Source organism: Zootoca vivipara, chromosome 13, assembly GCF_965207765.1.
Source record: "Zootoca vivipara chromosome 13, rZooViv2.hap1.1, whole genome shotgun sequence".
Classification (NCBI taxonomy): domain Eukaryota; kingdom Metazoa; phylum Chordata; class Lepidosauria; order Squamata; family Lacertidae; genus Zootoca; species Zootoca vivipara.
The window spans coordinates 50,680,270-50,698,642 of NC_142596.1; the positions used below are offsets into that span (position 1 = coordinate 50,680,270).

General features: G+C 43.1%; 1 long non-coding RNA gene across 1 annotated transcript; it reads right to left on the reverse strand.

The window, feature by feature from the left end:
* Positions 1-436: 436 nt before the first annotated feature.
* Positions 437-9,987, reverse strand: LOC148683723 (uncharacterized). The gene is made up of 2 exons (XR_015946821.1): positions 9,851-9,987; positions 437-1,085 (listed from the first exon to the last, which is right to left on the reverse strand). It is a non-coding gene; the product is annotated as an uncharacterized LOC148683723 (long non-coding RNA).
* Positions 9,988-18,373: the final 8,386 nt, after the last annotated feature.

An 18,373-nucleotide genomic window follows, 5' to 3' on the forward strand; every position in this document is an offset into this window, starting at 1 on the left:
GATCCTGGGTACGCCCCTGCCTCTTATGCCTTCCACTTCTGCACTGTCTTTCTCCTCCACCTCCCACCCTAAAGAGCCCTTGTGGTTTCACACTTTGCAGTAAGGACTTGGTGGGACACAGTTAAAGGTTTCTGGTCTTGCCCTCATATAAGACACCATCTCAGCTGCTGCTGACACAATATTCTCTTTGCACAGCGCAGCAGCCAAAATAGTGCTATTAAATATAAGTTTGCTTGTGGCTTTTTTGTGAATATAATTTATGATGCTGCATTTAGGGAAAATGAGTGGCTTGATGGTGTGCCCAGTATCCTGGACCAGAATAGCACCCTAATTCCACAGGCTTCCCATTTATTGTGCATTTGTCACCCCACATGCGAGGACATGGGCAAGGTCCCTACAGACAGTTGGGTTGTTGTGTTGATGTTGTTGTTGTTGTTGTTGTTGTTTTTGCAGTATGTGTTCTGCAACTTCTCACTAATGCAACGAATGCATTCTTTTATTTATTTATTTATAATTTCATAAAATTTATACAGGGCTTGATTGTAAAGAACCTTAAAGCATTAGTGATGGATTTATACATTGCATTATATATTACAAAAGAATTTCAGAAATAGACTGGAAAGAGAAGTTGCTGAATTGCAACTTATTACCAAACTTAAAACCATAGAGAGACCTGGTCTGAATAGACATTGGATTCTTAAGACTGTCTCAATGCAAATCTTTAAAAATGTAGTATAAACACTGACAACTGGGAAACACTGGCCTGCGAGCGCTCCAGTTGGAGAACAGTTTTTACCAAAGGTGTCATGGGCTTTGAAGAAACTCAAACTCAGGACACAAGGGAGAAACGTGCTAAGAGGAAGGCACGCTTGGCAAATCCACACCGTGATCAACTCCTGCCCGGAAACCAATGTCCCCACTGTGGAAGGACGTGTGGATCCAGAATTTGCCTCCACAGTCACTTACGGACCCATTGTTAAAACCGTGTTTATGGAAGACAATCTTACTCGGCTACGAGTGATCACCAAAGAAGAAGAAGAATACATGATGAAGCTATTTTTAGCCATCTCACCCATTGCTTTTTCCTGTAATGAAATAAAGATTATCGTATCATATCATATTGTAAGACCAATTGCAGTCGTTAACAGTAGTCAACAGGTTTACCACACCTATCAGCCAATCACCCATTCCCACCACCCTTCTGAGTAATACCCCTCCACACCTTCCCACTATATACAAGGGTCTGATGACTTCTGTTTCAGTGTATCTGAAGAAGTGTGCATGCTTATACCAATGAGAAACTTAGTTGGTCTCTAAGGTGCTACTGGAAGGAAATTTTCTATTTTGTTTTAACTACGTCAGACCAACATGGCTACCTACCTGTAACTGGATTTATACTGGACTATCTAAATATCAGAGCAGAAAAGATGATGCCCTAAGCTTGGAGCATAAAGGGGTTAAGACCACAGAGTTAGATTCCTAGACTCAGCTAGGTCACACCTTCTCTTATCCAGTGAGGGATAAGAGAAGGTGTGTAACATGGCAGAGAAAGGGTGGGGGTGGGGGACAGAACAGAAGGCTTCAATTCATCCCTCACTGGATAAGAGAAGGTGTGATCTAGCTGAGTCTAGGAATCTAACTCTGTGGTCTTAACCCCTTCATGCATTAACTAGCACTCATGCCTAGTTATAAGCAATCTCCCACAATCACTGCTTCCTGTGGGGAGTGAGTTCCATGTTTTATGCACCACAAGAAGAAGGACATTTGTTTATCTGCCCTTAATCTTCCAGCATTCAGCCCTACTCTCTTTCTTCACACCATGCATAATTTTATAAATGTCTATCATGTCATCTCTTGCTTGATTTTTCTCTAAACTGAAATGTCCCAAATACTACAACCTTTCCGGGGCTTCCGGTTGCTCGCGCGGCCATGTCGGTCGAGGTTTTGCTCGCGGAGTAAAGCCTGGCGCGTCAAGGACTGGGCACGACGCTCCGGCGCAGCGGGTGCCCTCAGAAATCCCAAAAAGGGCTTTTTGGGAACGTGGTGGTTCGGCAGCGTATTTTGCGGGCTCCCCCCTCCCCGGGAAAGGCTTTTTTTTAAGCCGCCGAGAGCGAGGGGGTCGGAGCTGCAGCGCAAACGGACCTGGCGCTTCCCTTGACAGCGCGAAGCCGCAGGACTGACAGGCAACAGCGGGCGATTCTACCTTCAAAAGGAAATTGAACTCAGTGAACCGTGAGTAAAAGCGGAGCTGATTACATTAATTGGGACATTTAATTTGGAGTAAATTGGCCACGGATAAGGGGTTTAAAAGAAGGAAGCCAGCCCCTATCTATCGATTGAAGCGGCAGCAGCAAAAATTACTGAAGCCGCAAAGACTCTTTGAAGTTTAAGACTGTTTCTGGAGAGCTGTCAAACCTCCCCTGTCAAATCTACAGAGAGGGGGGGGGAGACTATTTAAGAGAATACTTGAGAAGAGAGCAATTAAGTAATAAAGAACTGGAAGGGAGTCATTTGTTGGAAAGGAGGACCTGTCAGCTCAGCCAGAGAATAGAGGCTTTGTTAGTGTAACAAAGCCTCAAAAGAACTGAAAAAGAACTGTGAAGTCTGTCTCTTTTTAACCATTTGAAAAGTTGGAGACAGTGTTATTTGGAAGTTAAAGACTTGCCACATTGTTGGAACTAAGTAATATTAAGTAATATCAAGAAGATTGTAATGGACTTTGTTGGACTTTGACTATACCCCAATGGATAGGAAAAAAAAGTACTTGTCGCCTGTGAGAAAGGAGCCTGGTTTCCAGCACCTACCCAGTTGTTTGGGCTACATGAAGGCTTGGTGACCTTGGGAGCCAGCTGGGAGAAAGTGAGTGTTTTCCAGCATTGCAGCCTCTGTTGGTAATACAGGGGTGTTTTGAACTAAGAGGAAACGAAAGCAAATTCCAGCACGTTGGCTGCTGTGTGGATTATAAAATATTTTGGGTTTTGGAGAAAGAGAAAGTGTTTTCCAGCACATCAGCTACTGTGTGGATTACAAATGACTTCTGTTTTGGTTGTGGAAGACTCTATGTGATTTCCAGCACGTTGGCTGCTGTGCGGATTACAAAATTTTTAAAGGCAGGAATTCTACTGGTCTAGCACATTAGCTGCTAAGTGGATTACAAAATTTGGGACTCTGCAAAGAAGATATTTCTCTGGAATTATAATAATTGCATTGTGGATTACAGTTTCCTGGTCTGGAAAGGCACATTAGCTGCCTGGTGGATTATAAATCATTTGGTAATCATACAGGTGGAATATACAAATAAAAAAAAAAAAAATGTCGGGTACCGACAAAAAAATGCAATTGAGAAGGGACTCTAAAGATCAAGCTTTTCAAGAGCAAATTTTGGAATTTATGAAAGAAAATAAGCAGAGTCTACAAAGTTTAACTAAAGAGGTAAAAGCTACCACAAAGTGCCTCCAGGAATTTAAAGAAGAATTTGGTGTGATGAAAAAAGACCTTCAGGAAGTAAAAACACAGGTCTCTGGTTTAAATGTGAGAGTAACAGATATTGAAACAACTAAACTAACAGACTTAGAAAAGTTGCAGGAAGAAACACAAATTAGGCTTGCCTTTATTGAATTACGGGATAAAGAGAATCAATTAAGACTCAGGAATTTGCCGGAGCTGGAGAAGGGAAAAGGAGATTTGGGAGATTTAATCGCACAAGAATTTTCTGATTGGTGGGGCCTGGATAAAGAAGAGATAAAAGCCACTATTTTGAGGGCCTACAGAGTAGGCCCAAAAAAGAAAAAGGACTCCAATTTCTTGAATGATTGCATAGTGGTCTTTCAAACAAAGGAGCAAAGAGATAAGATACTAGGTCACCACTACCAGAAAAAATTGGAAGTTCTCCAGCACACGATAATTTTGTTTAAAGAAACACCTAAATTTTTTTTGGCTAAAAGAAATAAATATTTAGACCTGACAACGATTTTGACAAGGAAAAATATTTTTTTTAAGTGGAAATTTCCAGAGGGCCTGGCATTTAAGTATAAACAAAAAGAATATAAGATCCGATCGGTTGAAGACAAAAGAAGATTTTTGGAAAGCCACGCAGAGGATTTTAAACCATCAACTGGAGGAGGCCAAGGTTTGGGAGCAGGAGCTGGACCAGGAGCATTCGATTTAGAACTGCTGGCAGGAGCAGGAGCGGGGATAGGTACTGGACCAGGAGTAGAGGATTAAATTATAAAGCAAGACAAGATGGCGTTAAGAGTACTTTCGTGGAATGTGAATGGACTAAATTCATGCGTTAAAAGAAGGAAGATTTATCATGTGGTTAAAAAACAGAATTTGGACATTATTTGTTTACAAGAGACCCATGTAATTAGGACTCATAGAAGAGTTTTGCAAAATAAGTTATTGGGCCAAGAATTTATATCTTCTGATAAAGTTAAGAAAAGAGGGATAGTCATTTACGTAAAGGAAAAATATAACCCCAGATTGTTGTTTAAGGATGAAGCAGGGAGATATATTGCAGTGGAAATATCTCTGCAAGGCGAAAAATGTTTGATACTTGGAATTTATGCACCAAATGAAGCTAAATCAGACTTTTTCAAGAACATCCATACTGCGCTGTTGGAATATTTGGATTATAAGATCATAATGATGGGAGATTTCAATGGGGCTGTATCGACTATGATGGACAGAACTCAAAGACAAAAAATATCTAATGATGGTAAGCTTCCAAAAACATTTTTTGATCTGGTGGAGAACTTTGATTTAATAGATGTTTGGAGGCTAAGAAACCCATTAGAAAAAGAGTTCACTTTTTTTTCGGACTCGCAAAAGTCAGGAAGTAGACTGGACTACATTTGGATTACAAAGGACTTATGTCCAAAAGTGACAAAAAGCGAGATATGCCCCAGAACTTATTCAGACCACAACGCAGTTTTAATGGAGTTAAAACAATACCTGCAGGGTTCTTTTAGATGGAGGATGAATGACTCTTTATTGAGAAATGAGCAGATAAATAATAAGGCCCAGAAGATGCTGAAAGATTATTTTGAATTAAATTTGAACAAAGGACAGAATATTACAATGGTTTGGGATGCCAGCAAAGCAGTAATGAGAGGATTTTTGATTCAGCAGAATACAATTTGGAAGAAGAGGAGGAATGAAAAGAAGGAAAAGATTTTGGACAAATTGAAAGAAAAGGAAAAAAAATTGAGAGATAATCCAAAAAGTCAGGAAATTCAAAAAGAGATAAAAGCTTTGCAGGTTCAGTATTCCCAAATAATAAATGAAGAAATTGAATGGAAAATTAGAAGAATGAAGCAAAGATCTTTCGAATCGGCTAATAAATGTGGGAAATTGCTGGCCTGGCAATTGAAGAAAAGACAAAAAGAGAATACAATTATAAAGATTATGGATGAAGGAAAATCTATTGAGAACCCTGCAGAGATACGGAAATGTTTTACAAAATATTATAAGCAGTTATATAAAAGGGAAAAAGAAGATTTAGATGGAATTGAGAAGTTTATAAAAGAAAATGGATTGCAGAAAATTCCATTACAACAAAAGAGCCTACTGAATGGACTGATTACAAGACAAGAGGTTGAAACAGCAATTCAAGAATTGAAAAATGACAAAGCCCCAGGACCTGATGGACTTACCTCCAAGTATTACAAAACGTTAAAAAACTGGTTGATACAACCATTAAAGGAGGTAGCAAATGAGATTTTAGGGGGGGGGGCAAAGCACCAGAGACTTGGAAAGAAGCTTTTATCTCTCTGATACCAAAACCGGATGTGGACAAGACTCAGGTTAAAAATTACAGACCAATCTCCTTATTAAATGTGGATTATAAGATATTTGCTAGCATCTTGGCATCAAGATTGAAAAAGGTGTTGAAAGACTTAATTCATAAAGACCAGGCAGGATTCCTGCCTGGAAGACATATGAAAGACAATGTGAGAATTATAATAGATATTCTTGAGAGATTGGAAGTGAAAATAAATACCAAAGCAATGTTAATTTTCGTAGATGCCGAAAAAGCTTTTGATAATATTTCTTGGAACTTTATGAAAAGAAATTTTGCAAAAATGGAGGTTGGCCAAAATTTTGTTAATGGGATTAATGGTATTTATTCTGAGCAAAGAGCCAAGATAATTGTAAATAATGTGGTCTCAGAAGAGATAAGAATTGAGAAAGGAACAAGACAAGGGTGCCCACTCTCCCCCCTGCTATTTATTTCTGTTCTGGAGGTTTTGTTGAACATGATAAGGAACGATGATGGTGTAAAAGGAATCACAGTGGGCACAAAACAATATAAGTTGAAAGCCTTTGCAGATGATTTAGTACTGACTTTGCAGAACCCTGAACAGAGTGCGGTGAGAGTATTGCAGATAATTCAAGAGTTTGGCAGTGTGGCAGGCTTTAAGTTAAATAAAGGGAAAACTAAAGTATTAGAAAAGAACTTGACATTGCAAGAGAGACAAAATATAGAGGATTGCACAGGACTGAAGTGTGCAAAAAAGGTGAAATACCTAGGAGTTAATATGACGTCAAAAAATCTGAATCTGTACAAAGACAATTATGAGAAATTATGGAAAGAAATCCAAAGAGATTTAGATATATGGACAAGGTTGAAATTGTCCTTAATGGGAAGAATAGCAACTGTTAAAATGAATGTATTGCCGAGAATGTTGTTTTTATTTCAGGCCCTACCGATAGTTGACAAGATGAAATGCTTTCAAGAGTGGCAGAAGACATTGTCTAAATTTGTCTGGCAGGGGAAGAAACCCAGGATTAAATATAAACTTTTGACTGATGTAAAAGAAAGAGGAGGATTCTCCTTGCCAGACTTAAAGATTTATTTTGAAGCCGCAGCATTTTGTTGGTTGAAAGATTGGTTTTTGTTAGACAATGATGATTTGTTGGATTTAGAGGGCCATGATAATGCGTTTGGTTGGCATGCATATTTATGGTATGATAAAGTAAAATTGCATAAAGGTTTTAAAAGCCATATAATTAGGAAATCATTGTTCAATGTCTGGATTAGATATAAAGACCTATTGGAAAGAAAAACTCCTAGGTGGATCTCACCACTTGAGGCAAAGAAACCTAAAAGGACAAATATGGATGAGAATAGGTTGAAATATAAAGATATCTTAATGGAGGTGGGAAACCACTTTAAGTTAAGGCCATATGATCAATTGAAAGATAGATTGAGTGATTGGTTTCAGTACGTGCAGATAAATGAAGCATTCAAGTTAGATAAAAAAATAGGATTCCAGTCAGAAAAGTCGAAATTAGAAATGGAGTTATTAGAGACAGACCACAAGAATTTGTCTAGAATGTATAATTTGCTGCTAGAATGGCATTTGAAAGATGAGCAAACAAAATCAGTGATGATTGAATGGGCCAAGGACCTGGGACATAATGTGATGATGTCGGAGTGGGAAAAATTGTGGAAGAAGGGTATGAAATTTACGGCTTGTACTGTGTTGAAGGAAAACTTGATGAAAATGATGTATAGATGGTATTTGACGCCGGTCAAGCTGGCTAGAATGTACCACAAAAGCGACAACAAATGTTGGAAATGTAAGCAGGATGTTGGCTCATTCTACCATATGTGGTGGACATGCCCTAAGATAAAAGGCTTCTGGGAAATGATTTATAATGAATTGAAAAAGATGTTTAAAAATACATTTTTGAAAAAACCGGAAGCCTTTTTGCTTGGAATAATTGGGGAAGAAATCCCCAAAGACGATGTTAACTTGTTTATGTATGCCACCACAGCGGCTAGGATCTTAATAGCGCAATATTGGAAAAAAGAGGAATTGCCTTCGATGCAGGAATGGCAAATGAAAATGATGGATTATATGGAATTGGCAGAATTGACAGGAAGACTCCGGGACCAAACAAATGATAAAGTTCTAAAAGATTGGAAGAAATTTAAAATATATATAGGGAATATATTTGATAATTAGTTTTTGAACATCCAGGAAAATAAAGAAGTTAAGGCAATAGGGAAATAATAGAAGATTGAAAGGGAGAAAGTATGATAATGGTATAAAGATGAAATTCTTGAAAATGTTAAAGAGATTATATGATGGGTAAGAAAGATGAGTTAGAAACTGCTACAGAAGTTAATAAGTGGGAAAATCAGATAGTAGGGAATTGGGGAAGCCAGAGGACAATGAATATTAAAATGGATTGGAGATGAGATTTTTCTTTTTTGTTGTATTTTTGTATTTTTGTATTTTGATGTTGATTTTTTGTATTTGTGTTGTTGTATGTGTGTTGATAAAATGTCTAATAAAAAATATATTAAAAAAAAAAAATACTACAACCTTTCCTCATAGGTAAGCTACCAGTTCCTATCTAGTTGGAGCTTTCCAAGGTCTTTCCCAGTTTGATACTGGAGAGCTTTTCAGTTAAGAGATGCCAAGTGTGCTGCATTCAAAAATACCATCCAAATCCTCTCTTTCCTCTGTTGCTTTGTGCTAAGACAAACCTTGTTGCAGTCTTGTGTTAAGGACCTTTCCTGCACTTCTGCGTGGAGCCTGACACCAGCAGCCAAAGTTCATCAGACCAGGCAGTGGGAATTGAACCCAGGAGCTTCTGAACACAGAACATGTGCTCTACCTCTGAGCTATGACCTTGTAATGTCCATTAAAGATGTATACAGAGGCTGTGAGTTGCTTGGGCCGGGGAACAGCTGTTGGGAGTGAGGTTTTCCCATTCTAAGCTGAAAGCAGTCAGCAGAATCCCAAATGCAAGCCACCCCAGCAAATGCAGCATAGTCAATGATTAACTCAGTCCTATGGGATAATATCTCCATCTCTGCAGCCTAATCTCTCTCCCAATTACCCTCTTCTGTTTGCACAAGTGCTCTGAAAGTGCCCACTCAGCAACAGATGTTTTATTTGAGTAACCCCACAAAAGGGCAGATTGTGTGTGTGGTGGTGGTGGGGTTTGCTGGCCTTTTAAGAGCGCTGAGCAACTGGCTACCCTCTCTGCTCGATCACATTCTCTTGGCTCAGGAGTGGCTCCCATCGCACAGCAAAAGAGCACTAGTCCACATGCTCCACAGAGATGATGGTGGAGGTTCTGAGGGATGTTTTAGGGACAAACGAGAAAGCAAGCAGGGAGACAGGCCTGGGGCGGGTGCAGGGGTAAGGTGGGGGGGGCAGACGGAATAGAATAGGGGACAAGGGAGCTCCCAGAGACAAAGCAGAGCAGGTTGTGAGTGCAAGGAGCTGAAGCCACCAGGGCATTGCTGGAGACCTAAAGCCATGACACATGTCTACGTATAATTTCAGCTTGCATTCATTTCATCTGATTTTAAACTATCAATTGAAGAGTGTGCTGCTCCTAGAGAGCATGCAATGCCAGGTCAGTGTGTGGACTGCACTGAGCAAAGCTCTTATCCAAGCTCCTAATTTAAAAAGCCATTTCAATATATAGTTCTTACATTAAGAACATTTGTTGTTGTTTAGTCATGTCCGACTCTTCATGACCCCATGGACCAGAGCACGCCAGGCACTCCTGTCTTCCACTGCCTCCCGCAGTTTGGTCAAACTCATGTTTGTAGCTTCGAGAACACTGTCCAACCATCTCGTCCTCTGTCATCCCCTTCTCCTAGTGCCCTCAGTCTTTCCCAACATCAGGGTCTTTTCCAGGGAGTCTTCTCTTCTCCTGAGGTGGCCAAAGTATTGGAGCCTCAGCTTCACGATTTCCTTCAGAATGGATAGGTTTGATCTTCTTGCGGTCCATGGGATTCTCAAGAGTCTCCTCCAGCACCAGAATTCAAAAGCATTAAGAACATAAGAAGATTAAGAACATAAGAAGAAATTAAACTGACCTGAACGGGTGCTATGCTCAATCTTAGACAAAAGGCCGAGAACATGCCTACCAAAGGGCTGGGCGGGAGAACTGTGCAGAAGCCTCTAAACAACCACCCCTCCATCTATCTTGGCAGCCTGGCACATACAACTCTCGACTTCTCACCCCTTCTAACATTCAGCTTGAAGGCTGGCCTTCAGCGTAGGCGTGACAGCTGATCCGCCTGGAATAGGCGTCAAAAGGGGAGATGTCAAAGGGTTGCGCAAAACACACACATGTGCGTCTCAACGAGACACAACGGCCCTGTATGCTGCGAAAGGGCCCGGCGGTGTCGTTGAGCGTCTCTTTCCTCTGCACCACTTCAATAGCTGCTCAGTGTTTCCCCACTGGAATGTCATCCAGCGAGCAGATGGCAAAACACGTTCGCCGGCAGGGAAGGGTTGCCAAACCGGAGGAAGGTTACGAGTGGGAGAAGGAAGATGCAAGTAAATATCCCTCCAGATGTTCGTATGAGACTCGGGAGGGAGGGAGGGAGGGAGAGCATCAGGGTCGGCCAGTGAAGACACAGGCTGGCTTTTGAACATTGCTTGTTTGGAGGGTGTTTTTCCTGTGCAGAGGGCATGCTCATTGCACCCTGCCATCTCTCGGGATTGTGTTTGTGCGCCTTGGTGATGGATGGCATTTCCTTCCAATGCTTAGATCTGGAGGGATCTGATAATCGGCCTCAGAACAACAATGCCTTCTTGTTCTCCTGCTTGTCTTCTTCATTTCCCTCTGAGTCGTTTTGCTGGCTTGAGAAGAAACATGCCATTACCCTGCAGATGTGTTTGACTCCCATAGGTCCCAACCAGAAAGGCTGGAGATGACAGAAGTGGCAGCCCAAAACACCTGGACAGCAACAGGCTGGCTGCTGCAGAATTAACAGAAGGAAGGAAGTTACTTCTCTCCTGGAGAAAAGGCAAGCAAGAGGTGACATGATGGACATTTATAAAATGACGTGTGGCACGGAGGAAGTGAAGAGGGGAAAGTTTTCCTCCTTCTCTCACAGCACTAGAAGTCACAGACATCTAAAGAAGCTGAAGGTTGACAAAACATGGGCCACAGTAGTTGCATACATAAATAACCCATGTTTTGTTCGCTCCCAAATGGAAAATGAACGAGGTCCCAACTAAAGAAGAGTGGCAACTTAAACAGATGGAATATGCGCAGCTTGTGGACCTAACATATAGAAAAAGAGAACAAGAAGAACATACGTTTAGAGGAGATTGGAAGATGTTTATTGAATATATGGGCGGAAATTGTGTACGCATGAAGACGTAGGCAGCATTAAGTAAATTCAACAGTGTAAATAAGTTTTGATGGATGTAATATTGGTATAATGAATGGTTTAGTTTATGTAAGATTTACAGGGATTTATGATATGCAAAACGAACCGTGGATGAATATTCTAAATTGTAAAACAGAAAATGTAATTAAAATTCTCTCTCTCTCTCTCTCTCTCTCTCTGTGTGTGTGTGTGTGTGTGTATGAAGCTGAATGTTGGCAGATTCAGGACAGATGAAATAAAGTACTTCTTTGTGCAGCACATAGTTAAACTAGCATGGGGCTCCGGCGGTAGAGCATGAGACCCTTAATCTCAGGGTTGTGGGTTCGAGCCCCACGTTGGGCAAAAAATTCCTGCATCGCAGTGGGTTGGGCTAGATGACCTTCATGGTCCCTTCCACCTCTATGATTCTATGATTCTGTAGTCTGGCACGCTAACCACCATGCAGGCATCATGCAACGCTTAAGCTTCTGCTTTTTGACGCTACCTGGCACCTTTGAGCAGCTGTTTGGCCCTCCCTTGTCCCTGGCTGTGGACTTGTGTGGTAGCAAGAACTGAATCTGGGAATTCCCCATAATGCAAAACATTCGCTGCTAAGCTATGCAGGATTGAACTCTCCGCTCACCAGCTGAGGATTCGATCCTGCTGGCTGCAGGGATCTGCATGTTCTCCTGCCTGTCAGCAAATGTCACCCAACATGGAGGCGAGTGAAATCTGTTCCGCGCTCCTTCTGAAAATGTGTCGTGGCTGCAGCCGTTCTGCATCATGCCGAGGGGCATTCGGAAGCATCCCGGGGGCATCTTGGAGGCAGCAAGGCTTCAGTGCACTTTTCTCCTTCCCCTGGAGGATTAAGGGAGGTATCCTGGGTTTATTTCTTCAAACTCAGATTAAAGCTTGCGAGTTTGAGCAAACCCTCTGGGCCCCTGCCAAGCTCCTGTTTATGAAGATGAACATTCCAGCACCCGTTGTCAAGCGGGAGCCCCGGGGAGGCTGCAGCGGGTGTTGTTGGGGGCTGGGACTGGGAGGGAGTCAGCCTTCCCTGCGCAAGCAGCTGGGTGCCTCCTCACCGCAAAATGCCTGGACTCTGGAGGTGGGGTTTTGATGGCGGGATGTTCATCCCCTGCGGCTCCTGGTGTCTGACAAAGACTGACAAGCAGAGGCTGGCCTACAGAGCTGGCGTTGTCTGAAACCCAAACACTGACTTGCTCTCTTCTCGGCAAAGAGGCGCTGCAGGGCCGGGTGGCTCTTCGTCCTGTCTCGACAGCCTTCTTTCGCCAGCTACAGTGCCAAATCTCCCACTTCACCTTTGACAGGGGTTGTCACAGCCCGGGAAATTCCCTTGCTGCTCCTTTGCCTGGAGGGAAGTGGTGCGAGAGAGCCAGTGTGGTGGAGGAGAGGCAGTGCGGCATAGTGGTTAGAGTGCTTAGCCCAGACCCTCCAAGTGTCCCTCATTTTCCAGGGACACCCCTGATTTAGAGAAGCCGTCTGCATTTCTGATCTGATCCCGGAATGTCCCCGTTTTCCTTAGGACAGGCACGTCCAACAGGTAGATCGTGATCTACTAGTAGATCACTGGACGTCTGTGGTAGATCACTGGCTCCCCCCAAAGAAGCTCAACAACTTTGGCTCCCCTAAAAATGCTCAACATTTTAGCCTTTCACCCCCCCAAAAAAGCAGGGCTTTCTTCCTGCCTCAGAAAAGCTCAACAACTCTGAACCCCTAAAAAATGGGACTTTCCTCCTCCCTAAAAAAAGCTTAACAACTTTTACCTGAACCCCCCCCCCAAAAGGGGGTAGATCACTGCCAGTTTTTAACACTGTGAGTAGATCACAGTCTCTTCGGAGTTGGCCACTCCTGCCTTAGGACATCCCTAATTTCATTGGAGAAATGTTGGAGGGTATGGAGCTACCTGACCCCCCCCCAAGTTGTCTGAAGGCAATCTTGTATAGGGAAGTTTTTAAAATGTTTTATTATGTTTTTATATACAGTATGTTGGAAGTTGCTCAGAGTAGCTGGGGCAACCCAGTAAGATATAAATCGTAAAATTATCATTATGGAATGGGACGTCCCTATTTTCATTGGAGAAATGTTGGAGGGATCTGGGAGACCAGGGTTCGAATCCCCACTTGACCATGGTGAAGCTCACGTGGTAAAAGTGACCTTGGGCCACCCTCCCTCTCAGCCTGACCTACCTAGATGGGTTCTTGTGGGGATTAAATGAGAGGGGGCGGGGAGGGGGAGGGGGAGAAGAACCAGGGATGCCACTTTGAGTTCCTTGGAGAAACAGTGAGATATAAATGCAATAAATAAAATGCAATAAATACAGTAAATGAATGAATGATCCTAGAAAGAAAAATATGCTTGCCTTTTGCCTGCAGTGTAGGACCATATCTTTATCCAAGCAGTGAGAGGTTTTGCAGTGGCGGGGGCTGGAGGCACAGCACTGCCAGGATTCAGCTTTCCTTTTGGAGAAGAGAACATGTACATATGGTGCCTTCTGTAGCATTTAATGCAGGGGTCAGCAAACCTTTTCAGCAGGCAGCCGGTCCACTGTCCCCCAGACCTTGTGGGGGACCAGACTATAGTTTTTTTGGGGGGGGAATGAATGAATTCCTATGCCCCACAGGTAACCCAGAGATGCATTTAAAATAAAACCGCACATTCTACTCATGTAAAAACACGCTGATTCCTGGACCGTCCGTGGGCTAGATTGAGAAGGCGATTGGGCCGGATGCGGCCCCCGGGCCTTAGTTTTCCTACCTATGATTTAATGCCTGTTTGGGAATCTACAAGTGGAGAGTAGAAGCAGCAGCAGCTCCCTGGGAAGGGGCGCTGCTCTGTGGTAGAGCATCTGCTTTGAGTGCAGAAGGCCCCAGGTTCAATCCTCAGCATCTCCAGGTTGGGGGAGGGGGGGCATCTTCCTTGCCTGAAACCCTGAAGAGCAGCTGCCTGTCTGACTCAGTGCAAGGCAGATTCCGGTGTTCCTGAGGAGCGAGCGGATCCGCTGTGTTGTATCACTTCCCAGAGAGAGGTGCCTGCTCCCCTGGGTACTTACAGCTCACAGCTCATGTTTCTTTCTGCTCCTCTTCCAAAAACACAGATTCTCCCTTAGCTGGGGGAGGAAAGGATGAGTCACCTTTCCCAAGTGGGGTTCAGGTTCCAAGTCCTGTCTCTATACATCCCAACATCCTGAGCTGTTAACAAGCAAAGGAAGTTTCTGCTGCCGTGTTGCCTGTTTTGCAGAGGACGGTCCTCCGTCTGCAGGGCTGCCTGGTCAAAAGGAGAGCTTTCCCATCCGATGCAAGTTGCAGGCATGGAGTGGAACTTGCAAACTGCATTGAGGCCAAAGTAGGGGGGTGCAAAGAGTTTGAGCCCCCCTATGCTAGGGTCCCCATCTGGATTGTAGCTCCAATGCTGACAATTTGTCGAACCTCTTCCCCTTCCCCTACGAAAAGAAAGCCCAGCCCCGCAGTTAAAAGCAAATAATAATAATAATAATAATAATAATAATAATAATAATAATAATAATACTCTGGGCGGCTTCCAACAGAAAAATAAAACACAGTAATCTATTAAACATTAAAAGCCACCCTGAACAGGGCTGCCTTCAGATGTCTTCTAAAAGTCTGGTACAGTAGTTGTTTTCCTATTTGACATCTGTTGGGACATCTGCTGCGTTCCACAGGACAGGCACCACCACCAGTTCCCTGCAACTTGGCTTCTCGCAACGAGGGAACCGCCAGAAGGCCCTCGGTGCTGGACTTCAGTGTCCGGGCAGAATGATGGAGGTGGAGACGCTCCTTCAGGTATACTGGACCGAGGCCATTTAGGGCTTTAAAGGTCAGCACCAACACTTTGAATTGTGCTCGGAAACGTACTGGGAGCCAATGGGATAATCAAGTCACTCGAAATAATTTTTCTCCATCTAATTTTTGTTCTGCTCTACACACGCCCCTGAAAGCTGCAGATTGATTAAGCGGAAGATCAGAGGATCAGATGGAATGTGCCGGGAGAGAAGGGAGGAATCTGTAAGCAGCTGCAGTTGCTGGGCTGGCAAACCTTTCCAGATGCATTTCGGGGCCCTCTTTTTAAGTTAACCTGCCTGTTTTAACGTGTCCGTATTCCTCACTCAGGAGAGGTGCTATAAAGTAAGAAGCTGAGCCAACCGGCATTTGCCATAGGAGACACTTTCACTGTATTGGCTGAAGCTCATTTTAAATCTTGCAGAAGAAGGCAGGTTTAAATTTAACCAGAACAACCAGCCACCCGGGAGATGGGATGTTTATGCTAACTTTTGTCATTAATAAGGTTCCCTTTTTATTTTATTAAAAGACCTTCCCCTGTTCTTCAGGGACACACCGTCTTTCCTGGTATGTATCCTTGATCAATTAATCATAATCATCATTTTATTGCCCGCCTTTCAGCAGCAGGACCCAGAGTGGGTTACAGCAATTAAAAATTCAGAATCAAGACATATTGCATTCACAAGAACAGAGTGGGTCCTGAAAACATACATCTCAAGTGTAAAAGAGGAGTGAAGTTCTCAGGGGCACCTCTGTGGGGAGGGAGTTCCACAACTTAGGGGCTGCCACCGAGAAGGCTCTTTCTTGAATCTCCAACCCCCCCCAACTTCTGACCTTAATACCAAGGAGGGTCTGTAGGGAAGGGGGCAGCTTTTCAGATATTTTGGGCTTTGAACGCGAACTTAAGCACCAGAAATCACCCTGCAACTAGTGCAGCTTCTTTTATAACAGGGATTATAAGAGATCTAAACCTGCACTTTGGACTTGTTGAAGTTAAATCACCATCCCCCCCCCTTCTCCCCACTCCTAATATCCTTTAACATTTCACAGACTAAAATAATGACTTGTTTGTAACTGCAGTTGAACTGAAATTTATTGAAAGCCACCCCCCACACACACACACATTCAATTAATCCCAGCAACAACAAGAGAAGCACCCCTGTGTGGGAAGGAAAAGGGCCCAGCAATGTTGTCCAACACCGTTCTTTGCTCTGCAACACCTCACCCATTGGCGGGAATTATATTAGCTGGTAGATCGCTCAAGAAGCTACAAATCCATAACACAGCAGGTACTGCAATGCAAAAGGAACATTAGAAAACAGGACGGGGCAATAGCATTATATTTTTTATTTTTTGTAAATATATTTTATTTAATTTTACAAATATAGAATTGTAACAATATCAAATACATATTCGTCATATTTCATCATAGTCATCATTTTGAACTGCATATTATTTCAGATATTTTAGGTCTATCCATATTATCCAAAGTCTTCAGTACATTACAAGTGTTGTTAAAATCCTGCTAATTCTAATTTGTTTACAGTGGTCTCTTAAATACATTATAAATCTTCCCCATTCTTTCTTGAAAACTCTTCTCTTCTTGGTTCCTGAGCCTTCCGCTCAGCTTTGCCATTTCAGCGTAATCAAACAGCTTAATTTGCCATTCTTCTCTGGCTGGGAGTCTATCACCTTTCCATCTCTGGGCTAATAACATCCGTGCGGTAGTCGTTGCATACATGAAGAATCTATTCTGCTCCTTCTGGAATCTCGGTATCTGCAATTCCTAATCAGAAAGCTTCTGGTTTCTTTATAATCTAAACATTTCTTTTGTTTGTTTGTTTAAGCATAATAAAGATGATGATAATAATAATAATAATAATAATAATAATAATAATAATAATAATAATATTTTAAACTTTTTCCCCCCAGGGCCAATAGCATTGTAATCAGGAAAACTAACGCCACATTCCCCATGTCTGAATGAACCCCGATTAGGACTGGCCTTATGTTCTTAAAGGTAAAGGTACCCCTGACCATGAGGTCCAGTCATGGACGACTTACACTGGCCCAATTCAAAACACAGCCTCTTTAAAAAAAGAAACTAGTTGCTGATCAGAGTTACAAGACAAAATATTCCGGTAAAACAGTGGAACCTTGAATTCTGTTCTGCACTGTGCAAATGGGCCCAGGTGTCCTGCTCTCTGCCCCCTGGAACCCAGGAGAAGCGGCAGCGGCTGACCTGCTCTCCCTTGCGCACATTTTTGCACTCCCGTCCAGCAGGTGCCTTCCTGAAAGGAGGGAGAGGCAAGAGAGACTCACATGGTCAGCGCACAGCTTTCCTGAGGGAACTCAAACAACGCTGAACCCCAAGCCGGGTTGCCCCCCCACCCGACGCCAGACGGCATTGTTTCAGCATCTCCTAATTGGAGCAGCTGCCAGCTGTACCCTCAGTGGGGGCGGGGGGGGGGGAGAGAATAAGGTCAGGAGGACAATAGGCAGAGGGTGGAAATATGCACAGAATGATTGTGCTGAGGGCTGGACAGACCAAGGAATTATATTGCTGTCCATCTTTCAGCCCTTCAGGGCCTTGTATGGAATCATTTTCCTAGGTTCCGTGAAGGAATCTATAGAGGTGGGGGGAACAGGTCCTCTTTCTGCTTGCCTGCCTGCCCGTCCGTCCATCCATCCACCCACAATTTTAGAATGCTGTTAATAATAATAATAATAATAATAATTTATTTATACTCCGCCCTTCCCGGTTCAAAAACCTGGGCTCAGGGCAGCTAATAACAAATTCAAAACACTTAATTGTAATACAACATAAAAGCAGCATAAAATACAATATAAAAGCACGAATAACAATAAAATTCAAGTTCAAGAATCAATTTGGGGGAAATTCATCCAATAAACATTAGATAGTCACCAGGGCTAGCTGGCTAAATTACACGTACTTGGGCCAGCAAGGAGGCCAGGGAAGAATTAGCTGTGGGGTCCCAGAGTGGGTAATCTTCATAAAAGGGGGGAGGGGGGAAGAGAAGGGAAATAAAAGATCAGGCTGAGTTCAAATTAAAGGCCAGACGGAATAGCTCTGTCTTACAGGCCTGGCGGAAGGAGGTTAAATCCTGTAGGGCCCTATTCTCATGGGACAGAGCATTCCACCAGGTTGGAGCCATCACTGAAAAGGCCCTGGCCCTGGTGAAGGATAGTCTGATGTCCTTAGGGCCAGGGACCTCTAAACTATGGTTATTCATGGACCTTTAAGATCATCTGCAGGGGATACCAGGAGAGGCAGTCCTGTAAATACAAGGGCCCTAAGCCACAAAGGGCTTTAAAGGTCAAAACCAGCACCTTGAACCTGACCCTATACTCCACCAGGAGCCAGTGCAGCTGGTAAAGCACTGGGTGAATATGC